Source organism: Rhinolophus ferrumequinum, chromosome X (genome assembly GCF_004115265.2).
Source record: "Rhinolophus ferrumequinum isolate MPI-CBG mRhiFer1 chromosome X, mRhiFer1_v1.p, whole genome shotgun sequence".
Classification (NCBI taxonomy): domain Eukaryota; kingdom Metazoa; phylum Chordata; class Mammalia; order Chiroptera; family Rhinolophidae; genus Rhinolophus; species Rhinolophus ferrumequinum.
The window spans coordinates 34198636-34226542 of record NC_046284.1 but is presented as its reverse complement, the minus strand read 5'-3'; the positions used below and the strand labels follow the sequence as shown (position 1 = coordinate 34226542).

The 27907-nt window shown below is 37.6% G+C and overlaps 1 protein-coding gene across 9 annotated transcripts in view; it reads left to right on the top strand.

The window, feature by feature from the left end:
- Positions 1-27907, top strand: part of GRIA3 (glutamate ionotropic receptor AMPA type subunit 3) — a 555596-nt gene that overhangs the window by 29778 nt on the left and 497911 nt on the right. The window lies entirely within an intron of this gene.

Here is a 27907-nt window from a genome sequence, read left to right as displayed (position 1 = left end):
GCCCCATTATGTGAGAAGCCGGAATACTGCAGAGAAAACATAGCACTACAATGTGAGAGAGAATAAAAGGCTGCAGTCGGAGAGAAAACAAAACATTCTACCAAAACCTACTGGAAAACAAAACAAAGAAGTCTTTCTACAAACCGGTTGCAGAACCTACTCCCATAGATGTCTAGGAAGAGAAATAATAAACCATTATTTGCCACGAATAACCAATGCAACAGGACAGCTCAAATGAAAATGAAATGTCTCCAGAAAATGAACTAAAAGATGTGGAAATATGTGACTAAAATAACAGAGAATTCAAGATTGCAGTTCTTAAAAAGCTCAACGAGATGCAAGAAAACAGACAGGCAGTTTAATGAACTCAGAAACACAATCAAAGAACAACAAGAACATTTTACCAAGAGATTGAAACTTAAAAAGAACCAAATAGAATTTCTGGAGATTAAGAACTCAATAAAAGAAATGAAGAATGAAATAGCCAGCTTAGGTAGTAGAGTTGACTACATGGAGGAAACAATCAGTGACATCGAAGATAGAAATCTGGAAATGACACAGATGGAAAAAGAAAGATACTTGAGACTTAAAGGAAATGAAAGAACTCTACAAGAACTTTCTGACTCCATCAGTAAGAGCGATATAAGAATAATCGGCATACCAGAAGGAGAAGAAAGAGAGAAGGGAACAGAGTGTATATTCAAAAAATAGTCGATGAGAACTTCCCAAACATGTGGAAAGAATAGATCCTCGAACAGAAGATGCAAATAGAACACCTAACTATCTCAACCCCAACAGGCCTTCTCCAAGGCACATTGTATTGAAGCTGTTAAAAATCAATGACAAAGAAAGAATCCTCAAGGCAGCCAAGGAAGAGAAGACTGTAACCTACAAAGTTAAGCCCTTAGATTATCATCAGATTTTTCAGGAGAAACTCTACAAGCCAGGAGAAAATGGAACCAAATATTCAAACTATTGAAAGAGAGATATTATGAGCCAAGAATAATATATCCAGCAAAGACATCCCTTAGATATGAAAGAGGAATAAAGACCTTTCCAGACATACAGAAGCTGAGGGATTTTCTAACACACAACCTGCACTACCAGAAATACTGAAGGAGGCTATTCGACCACCATCAACAGAGACAATTTCTGGCAACCAAAACTTAAAAAAGGGGGAAAGTAAAGGCCTGAATGGGAATGTGGGAATGGAGAAAGTGAGCATGCTGCAGAAAATGGAATACTCTGAATATCAAACTTTCTTTTATATAAACTTAATGGTAATCACTTAAAAAAATCCAGAACTGAAATGTATAATGTAATAAAAGTAGAAACAGAGGGAGAAAACATAGAAAACACAGAAATAAAGGGCACCAAGGCAAAGAAAGAATAGAGGCACAGTCTTACCAGAAAACTAAAGATAGAATGATAGGAAATCCTCACATATCAATAATCACCCTAAGTGTAAATGGACTGAACTCACGTATAAAAAGCCACATAGTAGCAGATTGGATCAAAAAATTAAACCCAACCATATGCTCTCTCCAAGTGACACATGTCAGCTACAGGCACAAACATACACTCAAGTGAAAGGGTGGAAATTGACACTCCAAGCAAATGGTATCAAGAGAAAATCAGGGGTAGCCATACTGATATCGGATGAAACAGACTTCAGAATGAAAAAGGTAACAAGAGACAAAGATAGACATTTCGTAATGGTAAAGGGGACTATACAACAAGAAGACATAACAGTCATCAATATTTATGCCCCCAATTAGGGAGCACCGAAATATACCAAGCAACTACTAACAGAACTAAAGGGAGAAATTGACCAAAACACAATTATAGTAGGGGACCTAAATGCATCATAGACAGTTATGGATAGATCATCCAAACAAAATAAATAAATAAATAGCATCCCTAAATGACATATTAGATGAAATGGACATAATTGACATTTGTAAGGCACTTCATCCACATTTTTTTTTCTATTGTAGAAGGAACATTCTCAAGGATAGACCATATATTGGGTCATGAAACTAGCCTCAGCAAATTTAAGAAGATTGAAATCTCCCAATTATATCCTCTGATCACAAAGCTTTGAAATTGGATATCAACTGCAAAAAGAAAGCAGGAAAAACCACAAATACATGGAGATTCAACAACATACTTTTAAAGAAAACCGGGTTAACCGGGTAAAAGAAGAAATAAAAGGAGAGATCAAAAGTTACATAGAAACAAAGGAGAATGAAAATACATCCTACCAAAATTTTGGGGGATGCAGCGAAAGCAGTTTTAAGAGGGAAGTTTGTATCATTACGGGCCTATCTCAAGAAACAAGAAAAATCCCAAGTAAATAATTTCCATTACAATTTAAAGGACTAGAAAAAGTTGAACAAATGAAACCCACAGTCAGCAGAAGAAAGGAAATAATAGAAATCAGAGCAGAACTAAAGGAAATAGAGCACAAAAAGACAATAGAAAAAATTATTGTAACAAAGAGCTGGTTCTTCGAAAAGATAAACAAAATTGACAAACCCTTGGCTATACTCACTAAGAAAAAAAGAGAAAAGACACTAATAAACAAAATCATAAATGAAAGAGGGGAAGTTATCACGGATGCCAGAGAAATACAAAGGATCATCCAAGAATACTATGAAAGACCACATGCCACAAAATTCAATAACCTAGAAAAAATGGACAAGTTCTTAGAAACATATAGCCTTCGTAGGCTGAATCATGAAGGATTGTAAAATCTAAATAGACCGATCACCAGTAAGGAAATTGAATCAGTCATCTGAAACCTTCACAAAAGCAAAAGTCCAGGACCAGATGGTTTCACTAGTGAATTCTACCAAACCTTCAAAGAAGATCTTATACGTGTCCTGCTCAAACTTTTCCAAAAATTGAAGAAGAGACAATACTCCCTAACTCATTTTATGAGGCCAACGTTACCCTAATATCAAAACCTGGTAAGGATAACAGAAAAAAAGAGAACCTGTATACAGACCAATATCCCTGATGAATACAGATGTAAAAATCCTAAACAAAATTCTAGCAAATCAAATGCAACAATGCATTAAAAAGACCATTCATCACAACCAAGTGGGGTTTATCCCAGGGGTACAAGGATGGTTCAACATATCCAAATCCATCAATTTGATACATCACATAAACAAAATAAAGGACAAAAATCATATGGCTATATCAATTGATGCAGAAAAAGCATTTCACAAGATACAACATCCATTTATTATTAAAACACTTAATAAAACAGGTATAGAAGGAAAATACCATAACATAATAAAGGCCATACATGACAAACCCTCAGCTAATCTCATAATTAATGGTGAAAAACCGAAGCCCTTTGCTCTATGTTCAGGAACACGACAGGGCTGTCCCCTATCACCTCTGCTTTTCAACATAGTGTTTGAAGTCCTTGCCAGAGCAATCAGGCAAGATAAAGAAATAAAAGGCATCCACATTGGGAATTAAGAAGTTAAATTATCACTCTTTTCAGATGACATGATGCTATATATAGAAAACCCTAAAGACTCCATCAAAAAGCTATTGGAAACAATCAATGAATACAGTAAAGTTGCTGGCTACAAAATCAACGTACAAAAGTCCATTGCATTCCTATATACTAACAATGAAATCTCAGAAAAAGAAATATAAAAAACAATTCCTTTTGCAATTGCAGCAAAAAGAATAAAATACCTAGGAATAAACTTAACCAAAGACTTGAAAGACTTATATACTGCAAACTATAAGACCTTTTTAAAAGAAATTGAAGAAGACACAAAGAAATGGAAAGACATTCCGTGCTCATGGATTGGAAGAATCAACATAGTTAAAATGGCCATATTACCCAAAACAATATACACGTTTAATGCAATCCCCATCAAACTCCCAATGGCATTTTTTTAAAGAAATAGAACAAAAAATCATCAGATTTGTTTGGAACCAAAAAAGACCCCGAATAGCCAAAGCAATCTTAAGAAAAAAGAACAATGCTGGAGGTATAACACTCCCTGACTTTAGCTTGTACTACAGGGCAACAATAATCAAAACAGCATGGTATTGACAGAAAAACAGATACACAGACCAGTGGAATAGAATTGAGAACCAGAAATAAAACCACACAAATACGGAGAGATTATTTTTGACAAAGAAGCCAAAAACATACAATGGAGAAAGAACAACCTCTTTAATAAATTGTGCTGGCTGAATTGGGTTGCCATGTGCAAAAGAATGAAACTGGACTGCTATCTCTCACCATGTACGAAAATTAACTCAAAATGGATCAAAGACCTAAACATGAGACATGAAACAATAAACTGCATAGAAGAAAACATAGGTACTAAGCTTATGGACGTTGGGTTCAAAGAGTATTTTAGGAATTTGACTTCAAAGGCAAGGGAAGTAATAGTTAAAATAAATGAATGGGAGTATATCAAACTTAAAAGTTCCTGCACAGCAAAAGAAACCATCGACAAATAAAGAGGTAACTAACTGAATGGGAGAAGATTTTTGCAAACTGTGCCTCCAATAAGGGGCTCATATCTAAAATATACAAGGATTTCATGCAACTCAAAAACAAAAAAATCAAACAACCCAATTGAAAAATGGGCAGAGGACCTGAAGAGACATTTCTCCAAAGAGAACATACAAATGGCAAATAGACATATGAAAAAATGCTCAACATCACTAACCCTCAGAGAAATGCAAATAAAAGCCACAATGAGTTATGGCCTCACCCCAGTTAGAATGGCTCTCATCAAGACAAATAGTAACAAGTGTTAGAGAGGCTGTGGATTAAAAGGAACCCTCATACACTGTTGGTGGGAATGCAGACTGGTGAAGCCGCTATGGAAGGCAGTGTGGAGTTCCCTCAAAAAAGTATGAGTAGAATTACCATATGACCCAGCAATACCTTTCCTGGGTATCTACCCAAAATATCTTAAAACATTTATATATAAAGACATGTGTGCTGTAATGTTCATTGCACCTTTATTTACTGTGGCCAAGATATGGAAACAACCAAAATGTCTTTCGATAGATGAATGGATAAAGAAGTTGTGGTATATATACACAATGGCATACTATTCGGGGGTAAGAAAAGATGAAATAGGACCATTTGTGTCAACATGGATGGATCTTGAGATTATAATGCTAAGGGAAATAAGCAAACGGAAAAAGTAGAGAACCATATGATTTCACTGATATGTGGTACATAAACCAATAACAACAAAAGAACAAGACAAGCAAATGTGAAACGAAAACTCATAGACACAGACAATAGTTTAGTGGTTGCCAGAGGGTAAGGGGGCGAGGGGGGTGGTAGATGAGGGTAAAGTGGATCAAATATAGGGTGTTGGAAGGAGAAGTGACTGTGGGTGGTGTACACACAATGTGATTTATAGAGGATGTAATATAGAATTGTATATCTGAAATTTATGTAACTTTACTTACAATTGTCACCCCAATAGTCTTTAATTTAAAAGAATGTATATTAGCTGTTGGGTTCTGTTTTTTGTTTGTTTTTTGTAGATGTGGTTTGTTAAGTTAAGGAAATTCCTTTCTGTTGCTATTTTTCTGAGAGTTTTTTGTAATGAATGAGTGTTGGATTTTGTCAAAGGCTTGTTTTTGTTTTTTTTTTTTTTTTTTTTTTTTTGGCATCTATTGTTGTAATCCTGGGATTTTTCTTCTGTTTGCTAATGTTTCATTAGCGATTTTAGCACCTATATTCACGAGGGATATTGGCCTATAGGGTTTTATTTATTTTTTTTGTACTGTGTTTAGTTTTGTTATCAGGATAATATTGGCTTCATAAATAACTTGGGAAATATCCTCTATTCTATGCCTTGTTGTTGGATGAGATTTTGTCGAATTGGTATCTAAGATTCTATTATTTTTTTCATTCGTTTTTTTCCTGTTGTTTATTTCTGTTTATTACATTCTATTTTTTTATTTGTCCATCCATTCTGCTGTTGACCCCATCCACTGAGGTTTCGTTTACTTAAAAATTGTGTATGTTCTAAAATTTCCATTGGTTTTTCTTTTTATCTTCTGATTCTTTGTTGATACTTTCTGTTTTTTTTTTTTTTCTGAGATTTTCTAATTCTAAATTTTGTTTCAAGCGTGCTCATAATTGCTCAATCAAGCATGTTTTACGTGTTTGTTTGCATTGTTTATCAGATAATACTAACATTTCCATCCCTGTCTTTCTATTGTCTTTTTCATTCAGTTTTAGATATTCTTGGTTTTTGGTATGAGGAGTAATTCTCAAATAAAACCTGGGGATTTTAGGTATTGTGTTATGGGATTCTAGATCTTATTTATTTATTTATTTATTTATTTATTTATTCATTTAATTTTTTATTAATATATAGCCACCATACTATATTATATTAGTTTCAGGTGTACACAATAGTTATTCAACATTTATACACCAAAAGAAGTGACAATCATGAAAAGTCCAGCAAGCATCTGACACTGTATTGTGGTATCACAATATTATCGACTGTATTACCTATGCAGTAAATTATATCCCCATGACTTATTTGTTTTATACCTGGAAATTTAAACCTCTTATTACCCTTCACCTTTTCCATTCTTTTTAATTTTTTAATTACACTTGCCATTCAATATTATTTTATATTAATTTCAGGTGTATAGCATAGTGGTTAGACATTTATATAATTTAAGAACTGAGTCCCCTGACTAGTCTAGTGCCCACCTGGCACTGTATATAGTTATTACCGAATTATTGACTATTTTCCTTATGCTTTACTTTACATCCCCATGACTATTTTGTAACTACAAATTTGTATTTTTTAATGCGTTCACCTTTTTCACCCTAACCCGAACCCCTCCAATCTATCACCCTGATAAATCTAATATCTGACTCCATAAATAGTTATTACAATGTTATTGGCTATATTTCTAATGCTATACTCTACAACCCCATGACTACTTTGTAACAACCAATTTGTACTTCTTAATCCCTTCCCCTTTTTCACTCACCCCTCCCATCAGGCAACCATCAAAATGTTCTGTGTATCTATGAGTTTCTTTCTATTTTGTTTGTATGTTTGCTTGTTTTGTTATTTAGATTCCACACATGAGTGAAATCACATTGCATCTGTTTTTCTCTATCTGACACACTCCACTCAGCACAATACCCTCCAGCTCCATCTATGCCATCACAGATGGCAAGAACCCATTCATTCTGTTTCCTGAACTAGTAATTTTCCATTGTTTATATGTACCACCAAGTCTTTATTCACACATCCATCGTCAGACACCCAGGCTGTCTCCATATCTTGGCATTGTAAACCATGCTGCAATGAACATATGGATGCACACATCCCCTTGAAATAGTCCTTTGAGTTTCTTTGGATGAATACCCAGAATTGGGATTACTGGGTGCTTCTTTGTCTCTTGCTATAACCTTTGTTTACTTTTCTGGTATAACTATTGCTACCTCAGCTTTTTTTCTGTTTCCGTTTCCATTTTCATGAAATACCTATTTCTCAACTCTACTTTCAGTCTGTGTGTGTCTTTGGACCTGAAGTGAGTCACTTGTAGGAAGCATATGTAAAGGTTTTGTTTTCTTGTCCATTCAGCCACACTATCATTTAATTGGAGCATTTAATCCATTTACATTGAAAGTAATTGTTGACAGATATGAAGTTATAGTCATTTTATTATTCATATTTTTTATTTTTGTCTTAAAGAAGTCACTCTAAGATTCCTTGTAATTCTGGTTTGGTGTTAATGAACTCCTTTAGTTTTTTCTTGTCTGGGAAGCTCTTTATCTGTCCTTTGATTCCAAATGATAGCTTTGCTGGGTAAAATAATCTTGGTTGTACGTCCTCGATTTTCATCACTTTGAATATTTCCCTCCAATTCCTTCTGGCCTGCAAGGTCTGTTGAGAAATCAGTCTTATGGGAGGTCCCTTGTAGGTAACTAACTGCTTTTTTCTTGCTACTTTTAAGATTCTTTCTTTGTCTTTAACTTTTGGCATGTTAATTAGGGTTATTTGGGTTCTTCTTGTTTAGATTCTCTAAGCTTCCTGGGCTTGTATATTTATTTCCTTTGCCAGGTTAGGGAAGTTTTCCGTCATTATTTCTTCAAATAGGTTTTCCATACCTTGCTTTCTCTATTTTCTTTCTGGTAACCCTATGATACAAATTTTGTTACACTTGATATTGTCCCAGAGGTCTCTTAAATTAGTCTCATTTTAAAAATTCTTTTTGTTGTTCTGATTGTGTATTTTCTGCTACTTTATCTTCCAAATTTCTGATTCTATTCTCTGCTTCTTCTAATCTACTGTTGATTCTCTCTAATATATTCTTCATTTTAGTTATTGTATGTTTTTATTTCTGACTGGTGCTTTTTAATGTGCTCTCTCTCTCTCTCTCTCTCTCTCTCTCTCTCTCTCTCTCTCTCTTTTTTTTTTTTAAGAAGGGTGCAGCTCACAGTGGCCTGTGCAGGGATCAAACCGGCAACCTTGGTGCTACCAGCACCACACTCTAACCAACTGAGCTAAATGGCCACCCCAATTTCCATTTTTAGGTTTCCTTTCTCATTGTTAAATTTCTCCCTGAGATCACTGAGCATCCTTATAACCATTGTTTCAAACTCCGCATCTGGTAGATTGTTTGTCTCCACTTTGTTTAGTTATTTTTCTGGATCTTTGTTCTGGTTTTTCATTTAGGTCATGTTTCTTTGTCTCCACATTTTTACTGCCTCCCTGTGTTTATTTCTATGTATTAGGTAGGATTGTTATGCCTCCTGGTCCTAGTAAAGTGAACTTGTATTAGGTGTGCTGTGCGGGTTCAGTGGCACAGTTTGCTGGTCTGCTGAACCAGGTACTCCAGGTGTGTCTCTTGTATGGGTTGTGTGCACCCTCCTGTTGTAGTTGAGCCTTGGTTGCTCTTTGCATGTCAGTGGGAGGGATTGACCCTCAGGCTAATCTGTGAGGACTGGCCTTAACTACACTGGATGAACTGTTGTTGAAGGTCAACAATCCTGTTGACATTATTCAACAGGATTAACTTTAGGAAGATGCCTGCCCAGTGTGCCCTTTGGGTGTGTCATCCCCAGAGGTGGCTGGGTGATGCTACAGCTGGATCTGAAGATGGCCACCTGACATACCAGCCTCAGGACCTTCTGGGAAGGGACCCACAGTAGGTCAAATTCAGCCCAAGTTTAGCCCCAGCCTGTGTCCTAGCATTAGCTATAAAATAATCTGCAGATGGTTGCCACCTGTGCAGGGTTTGGAGCTGCCTTGAGATGCCAGGCTGTGAACAAAGGACAGCTGTAGCTGTTGCCAGGGTTTTGGCTGCTCCGTCAGAGGAGTGGGCTATACCAAAACCAGATGCTGCTTGTTTGGGTTTAGTGGACCTTTGAGAGATTTCAGGAAAGTCTGCAGCATGAATCAAGGCAGGCCATTTATGCAGAAAAGCTACTGGAAGTAGGTTGGGTGGGCCACCCAATAATTGGGTGAAGCAGGATCTCAGGTAATCAGGGCAAAGGAACAATGTTAGCCAAGTCGATGGAGATTTAGATATGACAGCCACCTATGTCTGCATGCCGGGATGGTGGACTGCCTCAACAAACAGTGCTTCCCCCAGCTACTCCATCTAGGAAAAAGCAGCCCCTCTAACCCTCACCCTTAAGCCAGACAATCCAATCCCTCTCTGTATGTCCTGGCACCACTTGAGCTGCTGCCTCAGCACTGCTAGCTCAGATTCTGTTGGTCCATCAGTGAGTAAGTCCATGTGCAGGCCCTTTAAGAGGAGCGCCTGGGACTCCAGCCATTCTTGTCTCACTCAGCCACAATCTCCACTGGTTTCCACAGCCAAAAGTTTTGGGGACTTCTCTCCCCAGCACTGGAACCCTGGGCTGGGGATGCTGGTGTGTCCCTGGTACCCCTCACTCTTCCTGGGGTGGGAACCTCCACAGCTGAGATATTTCACCTGATTTTTAATGACAATACACAGGTGTGGGACCAACCCATTCCATGTCTCCACTTCACCAGTCTCGAGGTGGCTTCTTCTGTATATCCTTAGTTGCAGGGCTTCAGTTCAGCTATACTTCAGGTGATTCTCAATGATGGTTGTTCTGTAGTTTAGTTGTAATTTTTATTTGGTTGTGAGAAGAGGTAAACACAGTGCTTATCTACTCTGCTATCTTGACCAGAAATCCATGCTGTAATATTTTTAATATTGAATATTTTGTGGTTACATTAGTGTTCCAATAAATGATATTGATGTACAAACTTCATAAAGCTGAGCTTTTGCCGATTTATTCATATTTAATCTGTTTTCTTTCTATCTTTATCTAACAATGTGTGTGTTTCAGATGGTTGGATACTACACTCTGCCTTTCTTGATAATACATATAAGGTACATTGTAAAAAAAAAAAAAACATCCTGTTACTTATGGTTAATTTTAGTCGCTCAAAAATGCATGTGGGTCATAAATTTTATTCATCTTATTTCATTTAATTTGGATATTTAGAAAACGAAATGTTTTTAAGCCAAGTGAAGGCATTTTTATCAGTCATAATGGGAGGCAGAATTCACCAATGTCATCAACAAAGAGCTACAAATATTATATGAGAGTTTAATACTAAATTTATATGTTGCACAGAAATGGACTGTAGGAGTATAATGTACCCTGTGAATCTCCATGTAACATCATTTGAAGACATTCAAGAGGACATAATAATACAATGCAATATCTACTGATATTTTTTCCTTCACACATATTTTACGTGTTGTACATGACACCTTCAAGAGAGTTGCCTGAGAACCCAGGGCAAAAGATTGACAATCCATGCCTTAAAAGCCATCTCCCCAAATCATCTGAATAAAATTTTCTCTTCTCCCAATTAAAAGACAGTAATGAAATGCCTGAATCCAAGGAGCACACAATAAATATATTTTGGTAATGAAAAGGTTAAAAAAGGAAACTTTGGAGTATACAAAGTAGATAATGCCTCTCTCTGCAAAGGAAGTTAATCAAGCGTGGGGATAGGGGTCCTCAAGCTGCCTCCAAGGCAAGCCACATTAAAAAACAGCTGAGGGTTTTGTTGTTGTTGTTGTTATTATTGTTGTTGTTATTAAAGAATATCTGAATTTGAAAGACCTTGCTCACAAAGGAGTTCTCTTGATCCATGGAACATAAAAGTGTCAGTGTCTCAACAAGGCATGATATATGATCATCCCTCCTGTAACAAAAGAAATTCAATGACTTGCCCAAAGTCCTAAGAGTCAGTGGCTGAGTCAACAGGTCCTCAAATCTCTGTCAAAAATTACTCAATTACACACAATATGACAATAGCTCAGTGCCACTCTTACTCTGCTTTCTTCCTCTTCTTCTCCCCCTCCTTCCCTCTTCTCTCTTTCACACACATACACCACATATGACCTTAGAGCTTCTCAAAAATCTGCTTGATGGACTGATTTTTTGGTATCATACAGTTTTGTTGTCAGGGACTAGAACATTCAAGTTAATAGACATGGGTATTCAAGTTACTAGACAACTACTAAGTATGTCATGCAAAGTCTACCAATTTTTAAAAGTTAGAAGAAAATAAAATTTAGTCATGACTAAAAATATACTGTACATAAAGTTACCTTTCATTGATGATTCAGCAGTGTCCTGGAAGGATTTCATGTAGTTAAATAAAATGTGTCATCTTTGGAATGACAGGACTATGAAAGTCTGTTTAAGGACAAACAACTGATCCTAAGGTCTCTGGGAACAGAAACAACCTAGATTATTTTTAAAGTGAATAAAAATTGCCAGAATTGTTAAATAAAATGCAAAAAGACAGTCCTACCTTGAGATTGCAAACTATCCTGTCTTTCCTTTAACTTCAAATGAAAAATCCCAATGTTCTTCTCTTAAAATGAATAATGTGATATCTTATTTTGAAACTCAGAATGTTTACTTCTCTAGAAACATCTTCATCTTTTGGACTTTTAAGATATAACCTTGGAGGTCATTTTTACTGTGTTTCATTTTCACAACTTTAGGCATAAATAGGTTCAAGTAAATGCCAATTTATCTATCAAGAGATCCAGGAGGTAGGGTGCCAGTGACAAATAGTTTGCTGTTATGTGCCAAAAGTTATATTTAGGTTTCTGGCTCATATTAATAACTACTTATAACGTTTTATAAAAACAAGAAATATCCCAATAGTCTTCCATCCAAAGCAGCAACACCATTTGTTTGGGGAGTTTTTGCAGTGTCAAGAAGAGAATGGTGGGTAATAATAGTATCTGCAATAATAACTACTAACATTGACCTTTTATGTTGTGCCAGGCATTTGCTAAATGCTTTTACATATATTATGTCCTTGAAATCCATACAACAAACCAATGACATAGGTACATTTGTTATCCCCATTTTACAAATAAGGAAACTGAAGCCTAGAGAAGTGTGAGTGTCCACAGGATCTTTTGCTGAGACAAATGACCTGGGTGCAGAAACATATTTAGAATTGCCTTAGCTGTTTCCTATGAAGGAGCATTAATATTTAGTGAGCATCTACCATGTGCCAGGAACTGGGCCAAGTGCTTTACATAAGTTGCCTCGTTTAATACTCCTATCAACTTTATGAGATTACTTTAAACACATTTTACAGATAAATGGAAGACAAGTTCAAATAAGTTAAGAAAATTTCCCAAGGTCATGTTACTAGCAAAAGCAGAGGTGGGATGTTAATTTAGAGAGGTTCAATCCTAAAGGTCATGCCCTTTCCACTATAAAGTAAAATCAAACCAGCAAAAGAGAAAATACATTTCATTTAATAATGAATTCCATATTTTGTTTCCTTTGAACTAAAGCCTTAGTCATGAAAGCCAATCCCAATGGCAATGCTGACAATAAATTTCATTTCTCTTTTATGCAGTTTGTTATCCTATGGGACACAGGGTTAACAGCATTCTGATCGCTTTTAGTTTTCAAGCAGTGAATGGGAACAGGTTGGAGCCATTCTGCAAAATTATTTCAGGCCAAATAAAGAAAAAATAACACTAAAACTATCTAAATTCAGTCATATGCAGCAGGACAGTTTCCTCTGAGATGATGAATTAACTCTTCCGTGCCACTAGACATCCCCCTTAATACAAGAAGCCAGTCCATCTACTCTCAGTTGCCTAAAAGCCTTAAAATCCTCTCCAAGTAGGAAGACTCCATCAGCATTTCTCATAGAAATCCCTTGGAATAATTGTTAAAAATGCAGATATGCAAGTCCAACCCCTGAGAGCAGGACCTATGAATGTGCATTTTAACAAGTGCCCCAGATCACTTGTTTATACAGTAAAGTTTGAGAATCACTGCACAAAGCAATGAAACTCTCCTCTCTCAGGCTTTACCAGTTCCAAATTTGGGATGCTCACACACAGATAAGCTAAATTTATTTTCACCCTATATAAGGAAAGAAAGGTTCCTTTGAGTCAATTAATATTAATAAGCTACTAAACATAAGTTTTTAAGGTACTTAAGCACGTATTGGCAAACATATGGTTAAGGTTAGTTCACATCCTTGCATCTATTCATTATAGCAAGACATAGAATCTGGAACTTGTCCATGCAAAATATCTCAGCAGCCTTTTTTCAGCTTTTGAAGGTCCCTATATAAAGTTCAATGTTCACCTAAGAACATTTTGTAGCTCATACTTTACCCTAATTAAGACTGATCTTAACTTTGATTTATCCCTAAATAATGAAGTTGAACTATATTTCTCTTCTCACAATTGAGATCAAGACTAAAGCAAAAATAGAAGCCTCTATACGAAATAGGAATTATTTGAATGCTTATTGTGTACCAGGTACTATTACAGACATGAAATACTACTGGATTACAAGGTTCCATCATGAGATAATTTTACCTCTATAAATTCCTTTTGAACATTCACAATGCACATGAACCTAGGAAGAGCTCTGAGAAGGTCTTACAGGAAAGAAATCAATTTATTTTACTTAACTCAGAATTACCCAAACCTATTTAATCATATGCCCATTTTATGAGGAAAATCTCCTGATATATACTTTGAGAATATGCTGTTATGTACTAGTGTTTCTAAAACTGTTGTCAGTGATATCAAAATGTAACATCACCGGACCTACCTCAGACCTATAGACTCCATCTATGTGAGGGAAGGAGGGGTGGCGTAATAAGGAATCTGTATTCTTAGGTAACTCTTAAGTACAATGCTCTATACTATACTAGAAGAATCAGTAGTTGCTCCAAAGGTGACAACTGAAGGAAATCTTTATAGCTACATTAACAAGATTGATGAAAAATTAAACAACTTCCTAAAATGGAAACTATGAGCTGACTACATTTTGACACTTGATATTTCACCATCTGACCTGTCCAAAAAAAGGGGGCTGTTTACAAGGGAAAATGCTTGTCCTTAAGCAACTGGGGTCCAGAAAAGGTGCACATAACAAGCCCAACTAAATGTTCTCCAAAATTCTGCTGCCACTTCAGGATATACTAGGACAACATAGGTAGGCATATCTGCTGTACCACTTGCTAGGCTGTAAGATTTTAGGAAAGTCACTTTACCTCTCTGACTCTCAGTTTCCTCATCTGTAAAATGAGAATGATTATCCCTACCTCAGAGAGCCACTGTGAGAGCTGAACAAGGCAGTACATATAAATTTTCTGTTACAAACAGGAAACATAAAAATGTTAGCTTCCTTTTCCCCATTTCTCCCTTTCTTCTTCCTCTGGTGTAGCACTGGGATGTCGGCTTAATTACTGCAGGGAGGACAGGAAATTTTGTTATTGGTTTTGGAGTAGCTACTCTCTTTCAAGGGTAGTTTTCTTTAATGAGCCCTCATGTCAGCAATACAAGATCAACTGCAAGGTACTGAAGCATCCATTCAATTTGATTCAGTTAACTACTGGTAGGAGTCAGCATGCACTGGAGTATGCAGAAGTAAAAAGGCAAGTCCTGTCCTCAAGTTGTCCATGACACAGTAGTAAAAGTACCTAGTGTGCCTAGTGTGGCATAAAATGGGATCTCTTTCTGAGGCCAAAGAGAGGAGTGCAGCTGGTCACAGGGGCAAGCCAAACTAATGCAAAACACATTATGGAAGAGTTAAATCAGAAAGTCCAAGTACACTCAATGTCATCTTTACCCAGAAAAAGCCAAGTACTGACCTAACCCAGGGCTCAGTTCCTGCAGCCATCACAAACCCAGTCACAGGCTGCTTTGTGCTTTGTGCCTGGTGCTATACTACACTACATATAGGACAAATGTAGTAAAGCAGAAATGACCCCTGCCCTCTAGGAAGAAAAACAGTGATGAAGGCAAACCTCTAGAGCACATGAAAATAATCAAAAAGTTAGCACCAAGCAAACCGATAAATATCACATTCACTCACATCATTCTTTTCTTAGATTCCTGTTCATTTTTCTTTATGATGGAAAAGCTTAGATGAGACCAAAATAAATGAGCCTCAATGCCCCAGCCAGCCCTACCTCCACAATCCATTAAGAAAGTTGGAGATTCTTGCCATTATTAATTTTTTAAAACATTCATTTCACCAGAGTTGCATAACAATCAGTGGTAAGACTAATTGGAGTATGTTTTTTCTAATATTTCTTCCTCCTTTTAGCAATTCGTTGTGCTTTGTTGAGAGAGAGAGAGAGAGAAGAGATTCCAAGGATGCTTTGAATGGAATATTTCCTTCCCTATTAACGCTCCCATCTGGACCTTAAGCTTCTTTGGTCAGTGGGATAAATAACAGGCAGCTGCTGTGGTGTCTCTCTCCACTTACACGTCTTCCCAAATCTAGCAGTGCTTTCGAGATTGACAAGGTTGGCACCTCTCAGAGATGGATGGGGTGGGGGTAGTAGATATGTAGTTGGATTAGAGGATGAAGTGCAGGCTTGACCAACAAGCTCTTGTACCTTCCATTTAACCCTATGCCAAGTCCCTCCCCCACCACTGAGGAGAAGCCTTTCTGTAATTAAAGAAGGCTCCGTGAATAGCACCATTATTGTTTCTAAATAAGAAAACAAATAATGGGAGAAGAGATTATATTATGCACACATTTCTTTCCCTGAGTTTCTTCCAGAAATGTGTGTATGAAGAGACTACATTGAAGAGCCATATCTGAATAAATACTCAGACTAAACTATGTAAGCCATCTCAAAGGAAACTGTGAGGTTTAAAACTCTGGTCTGGTCTCAGTGGTTCAGCCTAGAATCCACTAGACACCCATGCTGCATTCCTAACATCTAACTCCTCAAATAGCCTTTCAGCACTGACTATTTGAGGCTGGTAAAGGGTAAAAGGTGCTGACAGCGACCATGAACATTGCTACAATGCCCACCTTCCACCCCCAGTAGAACAAATATTGTTCAGATCTTGCAAAGCCAACAAAACCGCAGCATACGTCAGCTGCAAACTCCCCCTCATCAGAGACCTCCCTGAGCCAGCAAAGTCAAGGCTGTGAGCTCAGGGCCCTCCGAAGGTTGCTAGAGAGGACAATGAGTCTGCAGGATGAGTCAGGAAAATTGAGAAAGCCCAGCCAGTCCCCAGAGCCAGTCCTTTCATAAAACAGCCAAGGAAGAAGCTCTATAAGAACCTGGAACACCCTGATAATGGAGGAGAAGGTGGAGGATAGCAGCAATAGAAAGACAAAACTACTTGTCCTCAGCATCGGCAAAAGAAGGAAGCAGGCCAGATTTATCCTTGATATGTCCCTATCCCACTTTCAATATCCTCTCCACCCCCAATGCACCTGAGCCCTCCATGCTGATGCCAGCTCACTAGGCATTTCCTACTACCCTCAGGTCTCCCCTCTCCCAACAGGCCAACTTTCCTCAGATCTTCCCCAGTATCCCACTGTCTTTCAATGCAATGTCTTCTTCCCTCAGCACTGCTCTGACTTGTCACTTCCTGATGACTGATCTGGGCCAGTGCACCAATGGCTATTCATGAGTTAATGTGGGCCTCACCAGAGTGACATATTGACAATTAAACAACTATCTCTTAGCAACAGAGTACTTTTTCTCTGAAGATTATATGTAGTGAAAGGATTTCCAATAAAGGGGGGACCTCAGAGAGAGAGTTCCTGAGGGACCCCCCCCCGATTCAATTCCATGTGAAGGAAAAACCACCTACCTTCTGTTTAAGTGTAAGCCAGTCTGACAGATATCCATTTGGTCAAAAGTGTAAACCAAATTAGGATGCACAACACCAAGATACCTCCTTACGTGGGCCCCAAGATACAAGAACTTCATCTGAATTATTTCTGACAGATTGCAAACTGCTAATTTGTGATATAATTGCTTGGGGGGGGGAAGCAAATACAGGAGTTAAGATAATTGACCCTATTATCAAACTGTGAGGAAGACACTTTTTTTTTAATTTATTGGGGTGAAAATTGTTAGTAAAATTACATAGATTTCAGATGTACAATTCTGTATTACATCATCTATAAATCTCACTGTGTGTTCACCACCCAGAGTCAGTTGTCCTTCCATCACCATATATTTGATCCCCCTTACCCTCATCTATCACCCCCCTGCCCTCTTTCTCTCTGGTAACCACTAAATTATTGTCTGTGTCTATGAGTTTTTGTTTCTCATTTGTTTCTCTTGTTCTTTTGTTGCTTTTGGTTTATATACCACATATCAGTGAAATCATATGGTTCTCTGCTTTTTCTGTCTGACTTATGTCGCTTAGCATCATACTCTCAAGATCCATCCATGTTGTCACAAATGTTCCTATATCATCTTTTCTTACCACCGAATAGTATTCCATTGTGTATATATACCACAACTTCTTTATCAATTCATCTATCGAAGGACATTTCGGTTGTTTCCATGTCTTGGCCACCGTAAACAAAGCTGCAATGAACATTGGAGCACACGTGTCTTTATGGATAAATGTTTTCAGATTTTTTGGGTAGATACCCAGGAGAGGGATTGCTGGGTCATATGGTAATTCTTTTCATAATTTTTTGAGGAACCTCCACACTGCCTTCCATAATAGCTGCACCAGAGGAAGACAATTTTTAAAACAACCACAGTATGACAAAAAAAAGCCCACTTAGTAGTTTTTGAAACCCCTTACATTGCTCCAAGTTTCTAAATAAGAGAGTGTAGAACATGAAAGACCTGCCCATGGCATTAGCTTATGTGCCTGGCACCTAGGAGTGGGGGAGGGCTTTGCTGGAAAGAAGCAGGTGATGAAAGACAGTAGAGGCCTTTTCTAAGATGACTGAGGATAAGAAACAACTGGTATTTATATTATCCAGCTTTTTGGAGGCTGTAGACTATTCAGAGCACCATTTGACTTGTGATGGGTGGGTCTGACTTTCTAGCATACTGTGCTGAGTTACAGCTGAATTTTTAGAATAAAAACATGTAGTGCAGAATTCTGAGTTACAGAGTATCTAAGAAAACATCTGGTGATGCTTTTTCCAAATGAGAGTTATTGTCTAATAATAAGACTCCCCAGGACAAAGGATGCTGTGACCTCAGATTGTTTGTTGCAAGTGGATTTACCTGAGCCATCTTGACAAATGGACCAAGCTTGTGTTTTGTTTCCTTCTCCTTCCTTTTCCATAGCTCAGTCTCCCCACACTCCTACCATTTCCCTCTTCTCCCTGAAGCTTAGGGCTCCTTATGGCTCTACCCAGTCCAGGCTTCTCATGATGCCTCCACAGTCTCTAGTACTTCTCTCCCTCCTCCCTCTATCCCAAGATTATTTCCTGAGTCCCTCTTCTGAGAGCCCTGTTGCCTACTTTCCAAAGCGACATATGGGGGCTAATGAACTATTATGTGTTAAAATAGCCATGGCTGATAATGAGTTAAATTCTTGCCCCTTTAATTCGAGCAGGCTGGTTGACAAGGAATGAATTTCTAATGATAACATTTCAGGGTTGTAGTAGGCTGGTAGAAATCGTACTTGGGGATGGGGAATTATTTGACATACCTCATCACACATATGGATATGTCTACCTACTTTGCTGTAAACACAGGACAGAGGAGTTACCTTGGCTGGTTTAGGGAATGGAAGCAACCAGCTTAATTCACAAATAACCTATTAATGTTGCCAAAAATCCATTTATAGGCAGTTGTCCATTCCAAATAAGTTTTGTATTTTGCCCACGATTTTTGCTTTGTCTTTTGCACTCCTGCCCCCCCCCCTTTTTTTAACTGAGGCTAAGTGAGGTTGTTAAATAGGTATTGCATTTTGTTTCCCCTGGGTTATCTAAAAACTTGTCTTCCTTAATAATGTTTTGCAATGAGCCTACCCCAAACCCCATACCTCACCTTCTTTTAAGGCTTTAATATTAGTCCTCACTTTACCCAACAATTGCACTACTGAAAAGATGTGTATGTAGGAAGGGCAATATCAGTAGACACAACTCATTGAATCAATTTGTAATGTAAAAAATTCCAAATGATCTGATCCATTCATTCAACGACAAAGTACAAGGCTGCTCTTTGACTGGGTTGACTATCAAGGCACACCTTTTGTTAAAATTGTAAATACTCCCACACCAGTTGGTAAATAGCCACTATCCCTTGCCTTGACTGCTTCAGATTCTACTCTGGGGTGCCCAGACCTTCAGGTCCTTGATCTAGGACTATAGCTGGAACCTATTCTGATTTGTTGTTTCCTATGCCTCACCAAGTGAATATCATCCACAAGATCAAAGCTATTGTGCAACAAGGTCCTAGGTTTGGCCCTGAATGTAGACCATAATCACTTTGCTTAAAGCTCTAGTAGTGATACTGAGGTTTATCTCAGCCTACTCTACCACGTGCATTCCCATGGAGCAGAATGTCCATGACCTTCAAAAGACGGACAACTTGTGCTGTTTCTAAAATAGCACTTGGCAGGCAGCCTAGACTCGGACAGGGACAGCAGACACAGACTGTGGGCATGATGGGCCAGCCCTCTGTCACATCACCTCAGGGGATCCTCAGCCCCATGGGACTCACTAGAAAATCCTTTACATTTGAAAAGCAGAAATTATCTAGTACACCTGAGTGCCCTGGGAGCAGGTCCCTATTCTCAGTCTCATGCTTCAAATGCTGACTTTAGAACAAAACCCTCCATTCAAGGTCATATGGTGACTCAGCTACTGAGTGGGGAATGAAAAGAAAGGGAGAACAAACAACCCATAACAAAGGTAATTTGAGCTGCCTCAATCTATGAGAAAGACCTGGTTAAAACTTTCATATTCTTTATTTATAAATAGCTTGAGAAATTGCTTTGGAAGAATGTTAATACACATAGGTAAGGAATAAGGATGATGGTGGTAAGTCTCTCTTTAATCAGCTATCCTGGAGACTAAGACTTCTGGTAGCCTTGTGATATAGGTGAATATACACTGAGCTTCTGCTTGTTGTCTTTATTTGTAACTCAAAAAGTATCTCATTCATTCTGCCTCAGATAAAAGCTCACTCATTTTCCCAATGCTCATTGGCTATTGTTAACCTTACACTAATAAAATAGTCATCTTCCAGTTAATTCTGATTCTTGTGCACTAACTAATGAGATTAGTGCTGTCTGCCATTACAACTGCAGGAAGCTGATTTGTGATAAAGGGAAGCAGAATGAGTCTCATGTTTGAATATTTGTAAGGTCTGAGTTCTAGTGTTGACTCTGCTAAATCCCTTGGTAACATAAAGGGAGGCACATTCTCTCATTTTATTTTCCTCATTTATAAAATAGGGATGATGCTGCTACCTGCCTCATGGGTCAGCATAGGAAGAAAATATTCTTATAGATAATAAAACTATTTGAACATTCCAATACTTTCTAAAATGTAAGGAAATATGACTGTCTTCAGAAATGCTCAATAGGCATGTGGAAACCAGCATTTATGAAACACCTACTATGTCCCCAGAACTTTTATGTTCATTAGTTTCATTTATCTTTACAACAATCCTATGAAGTAGATATTAGTTGTTGCGTGTAAAATAATGAGGGATGAAAATGACAAAATATATCAGTATGTTCAAATTCTGATTATATTTTAAAAAGAAGTAGATTTGATCTTAAAGAAAAACAAGCTTGCACACACGAAAATAAAATCTAAAATACAATTGACAATGTCACAACAGGTCAGTTTGGCATCAACTTGAATCTCTAAGATAAAATTGAAAGTAAATGTGTGATACTTTCCATAATTTATATCACAGAAGTATTAATATGGTTTGCAGAAACTGAAAACACATTTAGGGTAAGGATTATCACCCTGGGAGAAATGCAGAGATGCTCAAAAGGTAGCCAATAAGTCCAAACAACTACCCATGTTAAAATGACATTGTACACAGACGAAAAAATGCAAACTTATATTGGACTTAAAGTAGCAACACTGTGTGACCTGCCAGGGGAGTATACATGTTGAGTTAGATATTGGGTAGAAACCCAAGTGGTGATGAATGGGGGGGAACAAAGAAAGAAAAGTTGATTTCTATAACTGTGAAAATGCAAGCACACATGTGAGAATATCCAGGGTACTGAAGACCTGTAGTTTCTTCCCCCACCAGTGACACGCTACTGCTGTAACTAAACCTTTTCCTTACAGCAAGCAAAGGAGGGATGAGACCCCTGAGTGTAGAGAGTAGAAGATGGGGATTGTCTATGTTTTTATCCTGATGTTAGACAAAGAAAATGGGGCCCAGAAAATTATTTCCTAGGCATGTAGCTAATGAAATTGGGATTCAAAGCAAAATATATATATGACTTTTCCATATCCACGTCTTTTCCAAGAAAATGTACTACTTCCCCCAAACAATATTCTCTCTCAGAAACGGCGTCAATTCAACACACCTCTGACCACAAGGGACAGGTCTTCCAGACAGAAAATCAATATGGAAACAACAGCCTTAAATGATACATTGGACCACTTGGATTTAATCGATATTTTCAGAACATTTCACCCCAATGCTGCAAAATACACCTTTTTCTCAAGCGCACATGGAACATTTTCCAAGATAGATCATATGTTAGGCCACAAAACAAGTCTTGATAAATTTAAGAAAATTGAAATCATACCAATTGTCTTCTCTGATCACAATGCTATGAAATTAGAAATAAACTACAGGAAAAAAACTGGAAGACACACCAATTCATGGAGGCTGAATAACTTATTACTAAATAATGAATGGGTCAAGCAGGAGATCAAGGAAGAAATCAAAAGATATCTCGAGATAAACGAAAATGAAAACACGATGACCCAAAATCTATGGGATGCCGCGAAAGCAGTCCTAAGAGGGAAATTCATAGCTTTGCAGGCCTACCTAAAGAAACAAGAAACATCACTAATCAACAGTTTATCTTCACATTTAAGGGATTTGGAAAAAGAACAGCAAAATAAGCCCAAAGGGAACACAAGGAAGGAGATAATAAAGATCAGAGCAGAAATAAATGAAATAGAAACCAGAAAAACAATACAAAAGATCAATGAATCCAAGAGTTGGTTCTTAGAGAAGATAAACAAAATCGACAAACCTTTAGCCAGACTCATTAAAAAAAAGAGAGAGAGGACCCAAATTAATAAAATCAGAAACGAAAGAGGAGAAGTGACAACGGACACTGCAGAAATACAAAGAGTTTTAAGAAGTTACTATGAGCAACTATATGCCAACAAATTTGACAATTTGGAAGAAATGGACAATTTTCTAGAGGCGTACAACCTTCCAAGGCTAACTCAAGAAGAAACAGAAAACCTGAATAGACTGATTACCACCACAGAAATTGAATCAGTAATTAACAATCTCCCAACAAACAAAAGCCCTGGACCAGATGGCTTTACAGGTGAATTTTACAAAGCGTTCAAAAAAGAATTATCACCAATTCTCCTCAAGCTCTTCCAAAAAAATCCAGAAGGAGGGAAGACTCCCAAACACTTTTTACGAAGCCACTATCACCCTGATCCCAAAATCAGACAAAGACACCACAAAAAAAGAAAACTACAGGCCGATATCTTTAATGAACATAGATGCAAAAATCCTCAACAAAATATTAGCAAACAGAATTCAGCAATACATTAAAAAGATCATTCACCACGATCAAGTGGGATTCATTCTTGGTATGCAGGGGTGGTTCAACATCCGCAAATCTATTAATGTGACACACCACATTAACAAAATGAAAAATAAAAATCACATGATCATATCAATAGATGCAGAAAAAGCATTTGATAAAATCCAACAGCCATTTATGATAAAAACCCTTAAGATAGTGGGAGTAGAGTGATCATATCTCAACATAATAAAGGCCATATATGACAAACCCACAGCTAACATCATTCTCAATGGGGAAAAGCTAAAACCATTCCCCCTAAGATCAGGAACAAGGCAAGGTTGCCCACTATCTCCACTTCTATTCAACATAGTGCTGGAAGTTCTTGCCACAGCAATCAGACAAGAAAAAGAAATAAAAGGCATCCAGATTGGTAAGGAGGAAGTAAAGTTATCATTGTATGCAGATGATATGATACTATATATAGAGAACCCTAAAGACTCCACCAAGAAGCTATTAGAGCTGATAGATGAATTTAGTAAAGTGGCAGGATATAAAATTAATATTCAGAAATCAGTTGCATTTGTATATACCAATAATAAAACATCAGAAGGAGAAATTAAAAAAAACAATCCCATTTACAATCGCTCCAAAGACTATAAAATACCTGGGAATAAATTTAACCAAAGAAGTAAAAGATCTATACTCAGAAAATTATAAGACACTGAAGAAAGGAATGAAGGAAGATATAAATAGATGGAAACACATATCATGTTCATGGATAGGAAGAATTAATATAGTTAAAAAGTCCATACTGCCTAAGGCAATATACATATTCAATGCAATTCCTATCAAACTGCCAACGTCGTTTTTCACAGAAATAGAACATATAATCCTAAAATTTATATGGGACCATAAAAGACCCCGAATAGCAAAGGCAATCTTGAGAAATAAGAACAAAGTGGGAGGTATAACAATACCTGACTTCAAATTATACTACAAGGCTACAGTAATCAAAACAGCATGGTACTGGCATAAAAACAGACACATAGATCACTGGAACAGAATAGAGAGCCCAGAAATAAATCCGTGCCTATATGGCCATTTAATCTACGACAATGGAAGCAAGAATGTACGATGGAGTAATGACAGTCTATTCAATAAATGGTGCTGGGAAACCTGGACAGACACATGCAAAAAAATGAAGTTGGACCACCTCCTTACACCATATACAAAAATAAATTCAAAATGGCTTAAAGACTTAAATGTAAGGTGTGAAACCATAAAATACCTAGAAGAAAATATAGGAAGAAACTTCTCAGACATTACCCGGAGTAAGATTTTTACTGATATACACCCTCGCTCGAGGGAACTAAGAGAAAAAATAAACATGTGGGATTATATCAAACTAAAAAGTTTTTTCACAGCAAAGGAAACCATCAATAAAACAAGAAGGGATCCTACTGAATTGGAAAAGATATTTGCCAATGATATATCTGATAAGGGATTAATATCACAAATCTATGGAAAACTTACTCAATCCAACTCCAAAAAAACAAACGATCCAATTAAAAAATGGGCAGAGGACTTGAAGAGACATTTTTCTGAAAAGGACATACAGATGGCAAACAGACATATGAAGAAATGCTCAACCTCACTAACCATCAGAGAAATGCAAATAAAAACCACAATGAGATACCACCTCACCCCAGTCAAAATGGCTATCATCAATAAATCAACAAACAACAAGTGCTGGCGCGGATGTGGAGAAAAGGGAACGCTTGTGCACTGTTGGTGGGATTGCAGACTGGTGCAGCCGCTATGGAAAACAGTATGGAGGTATCTCAAAATTCTGAAAATGGAACTACCTTATGATCCAGTAATTCCACTCCTAGGTATCTATCCGGAGAAATCCAAAACTTCAATTCAAAAATCTTTATGCACTCCTATGTTTATTGCAGCACTATACACAATAGCTAAGACATGGAAACAACCAAAATGCCCATCGATAGATGACTGGATTAAGAAACTGTGGTACATTTATACAATGGAGTATTATGCAGCCATAAAGAAGAAAGAAATCTTACCATTTGCAACAACATGGATGGATCTAGAGAACATTATGTTAAGTGAAATAAGTCAGACAGAGAAAGATAAGTACCATATGATCTCACTTATTTGCGGATTCTAAAGAAAAGAATAAGTGAATGAACTAATCAGAAACAGTTTGGGAGACAATGAGGAAAAACTGAGGGTTGCTAGATGGGCGGGGGGGGGTGGGGGGTGGGGGGGAGGGTGAGGGGATTGGAGGGCAGTCGGTGACCACAGGATGGCCACGGGGTTTGAAAATTAATCTGGGGAACGTAATTTGGTGGTTACCAGAGCGTAAGGGGGTTGGGGGGTGGGGGATGAGGGTGAGGGGGATCAAATGTATGGTGATGGAAGGGGAGCTGACTCTGGGTGGTGAACACACAGTGTGACTTATGGATGATGTGATACAGAATTGCACACCTGAAATCTATGTAATTCTACTAACAATTGTCACCCCAATAAATTAAAAATAAATTAAAAAAAAAAAAAAAAGAAATGGCGTCAAACCCTTGGGGGATAGTAAGACACTGCTCTTGTCCCTGTCTTACCTATGCACCCTCACCATGATAACCCCACTGTTCACACATGACTGACTTTTGCAAGCATTCCTACAAGTGGTACACACCACTGTTTCCCTGTTTAAAGGGTTAGAATATGTGACGAAGAAAAAAAACTGATCTCTCTCTTCTTTTTTTTTTTTTTTAGAGCTGATATCCATTAACAAAGCTAACTAATTCTCCCAGGGGCTCAAACTCGCCCATGGCCACATCTTTTCTCCCTCGTCTTTGCTTGGCCTCCCAGACACAAAGATCCTTGAAGGCCAAGATGTTCTCTGCAGCAGTCTATCCAAATAGTCTGCATAGCATCTAGTACAGGGCTTGACACATAGCAGACACTCCAAATACTTAAGGAATGAATAAAAACAATGCTCTCATCATGTGTAGTAAGATTGTGTCCTAAATATCTTAATTACATTAGAATTCTTGGGAAATTTTGTCAGAGATTATACACACACACAAAAAAAATAAATTGAGATGAAACTAATAATTAGCTTCTACTTGAAAACTCACCTCTTCCTCAATCACTAACTTAACAAAACTTGTTATAGTCTCAAATCTATTATCACCAGTCAGAGGAAATAGAAGAAGATATCCCTCCTCTCTAAGTCTCAGGTTTTCCATTTTTAAATTAACAATGTTGAGCTAGAACAGTGGTTCTCATCCCTGACCTTCACACTTGAATCACTTGGGGAGGTTTTAGAACAGCTGATGCTAAATCCTGCCCAGGGTTTCTGATTTAAATGCTGCAGGGTGAGTCTTGAGCATCAGTATTTTTTTGAAGCACTCCAGTGAGTCCCTTCTTCCTCTATAAATCAATATGCTGACTACAGCTGGGTCTCTCTTGATATCAGGGCTGATCTGCCTGTTCCCCACTTTCTTCCCTAATACCACACACGGCAAGATCTATCAAATGAGTTGCTCAATAGCCTAACATCTTGCTTTACCCCATTTACCTATTGACTTAGAAGTTTGTGTGTACTTACGGGGCTCCTGAGCACTGCTATTCAGATCTACTTTTCAATGTCAAAGGGGTTATTTTGACATCCCAGGATGTATCCCTAAAACATTAGATGGCCTGCCCTGCTTTCAGGCTGGAAAAGACCAATGAGCAAATATGAGCAGCCTGGAATGCACGCACTGATCTGGAAGGAATCCACAAATACAATGCACAACTTTCCATCTCACTGGAATTTTTTATGGCACTGAACCTTCCCATTTGATTATGCCTTTTATCAAGATTGTCCTTGATACTTATGGAATTGATTTGTTCTTCCTTTACTTTAAATAATAAGCCAACAGTTACAAGGAGCTTTATAAGGTATCGATTTAACATACAAACCACATAATGGCCCTTGAATGCTACAGCAAGAACCAATGCCTCATCGGCCAGGAAGATATTCATCCTAGTGTTTTCTTAACCTGTCAAAATATTCCTGAGCTCTAGGCTTGCTGAACAGCAGACATGCCAAGGATTTTAAAATGTCAAATTAAAATATTCTGGGCTATTTTCAAAAAGACGTGAGCCTTTTTAACCTCTAGCATTCTATCAACAGTGATTTTTCAGTACATAGGACTTGTAAAGGAAGGCTCTCTCTCAGATGAACAGTGTGAACACTATACAGGGAACAGAGCGTCCCTCAAGGTCATAAGATAGCTCTATTCTAGAAGCATGACACTAGAAATATTTGCCTGCTCTATATGTAGATAAAAAAAGGCTGGAAATGGGGCTAGATAAGGGTGGAAGGAAACATATGTCAGGATTCAATGAAACATTCCCAAACAACAAATACGCTAAAATACAGGTTTGAAAAGTTAGAATCTGTCTGACATGGCCTTTTAATGATATATGGCTTAGGTGCCCTTCAAACACAGGAAAGTGCTGAGGTCCTTTATTGTAGACCCTTGGTCAAATTGCCAAAATTATATGAGATCATTCCCTTCATTGACAAGTGCCTTGGAACAATAGTCATCAATTCTCCTTGGCTCTACTTCTTCATCTTTTATTCATTCTTCAAATTTGCCTCCTATATTCTCCGCTCTGCTAAAACTGCTCTCATTAACATATCAATGATCTCCAAATGGCCAAATCCTGTGGTCATCTCTCAATCCTCATTCTGATTGACACCTCTACATTATTTAACACTGTTGACTGCTCTTTCCTTCTTTGACCTTCGTGAAAGAATCTGTCCAGATTCTCCTCCTATTTCTCCACTTTT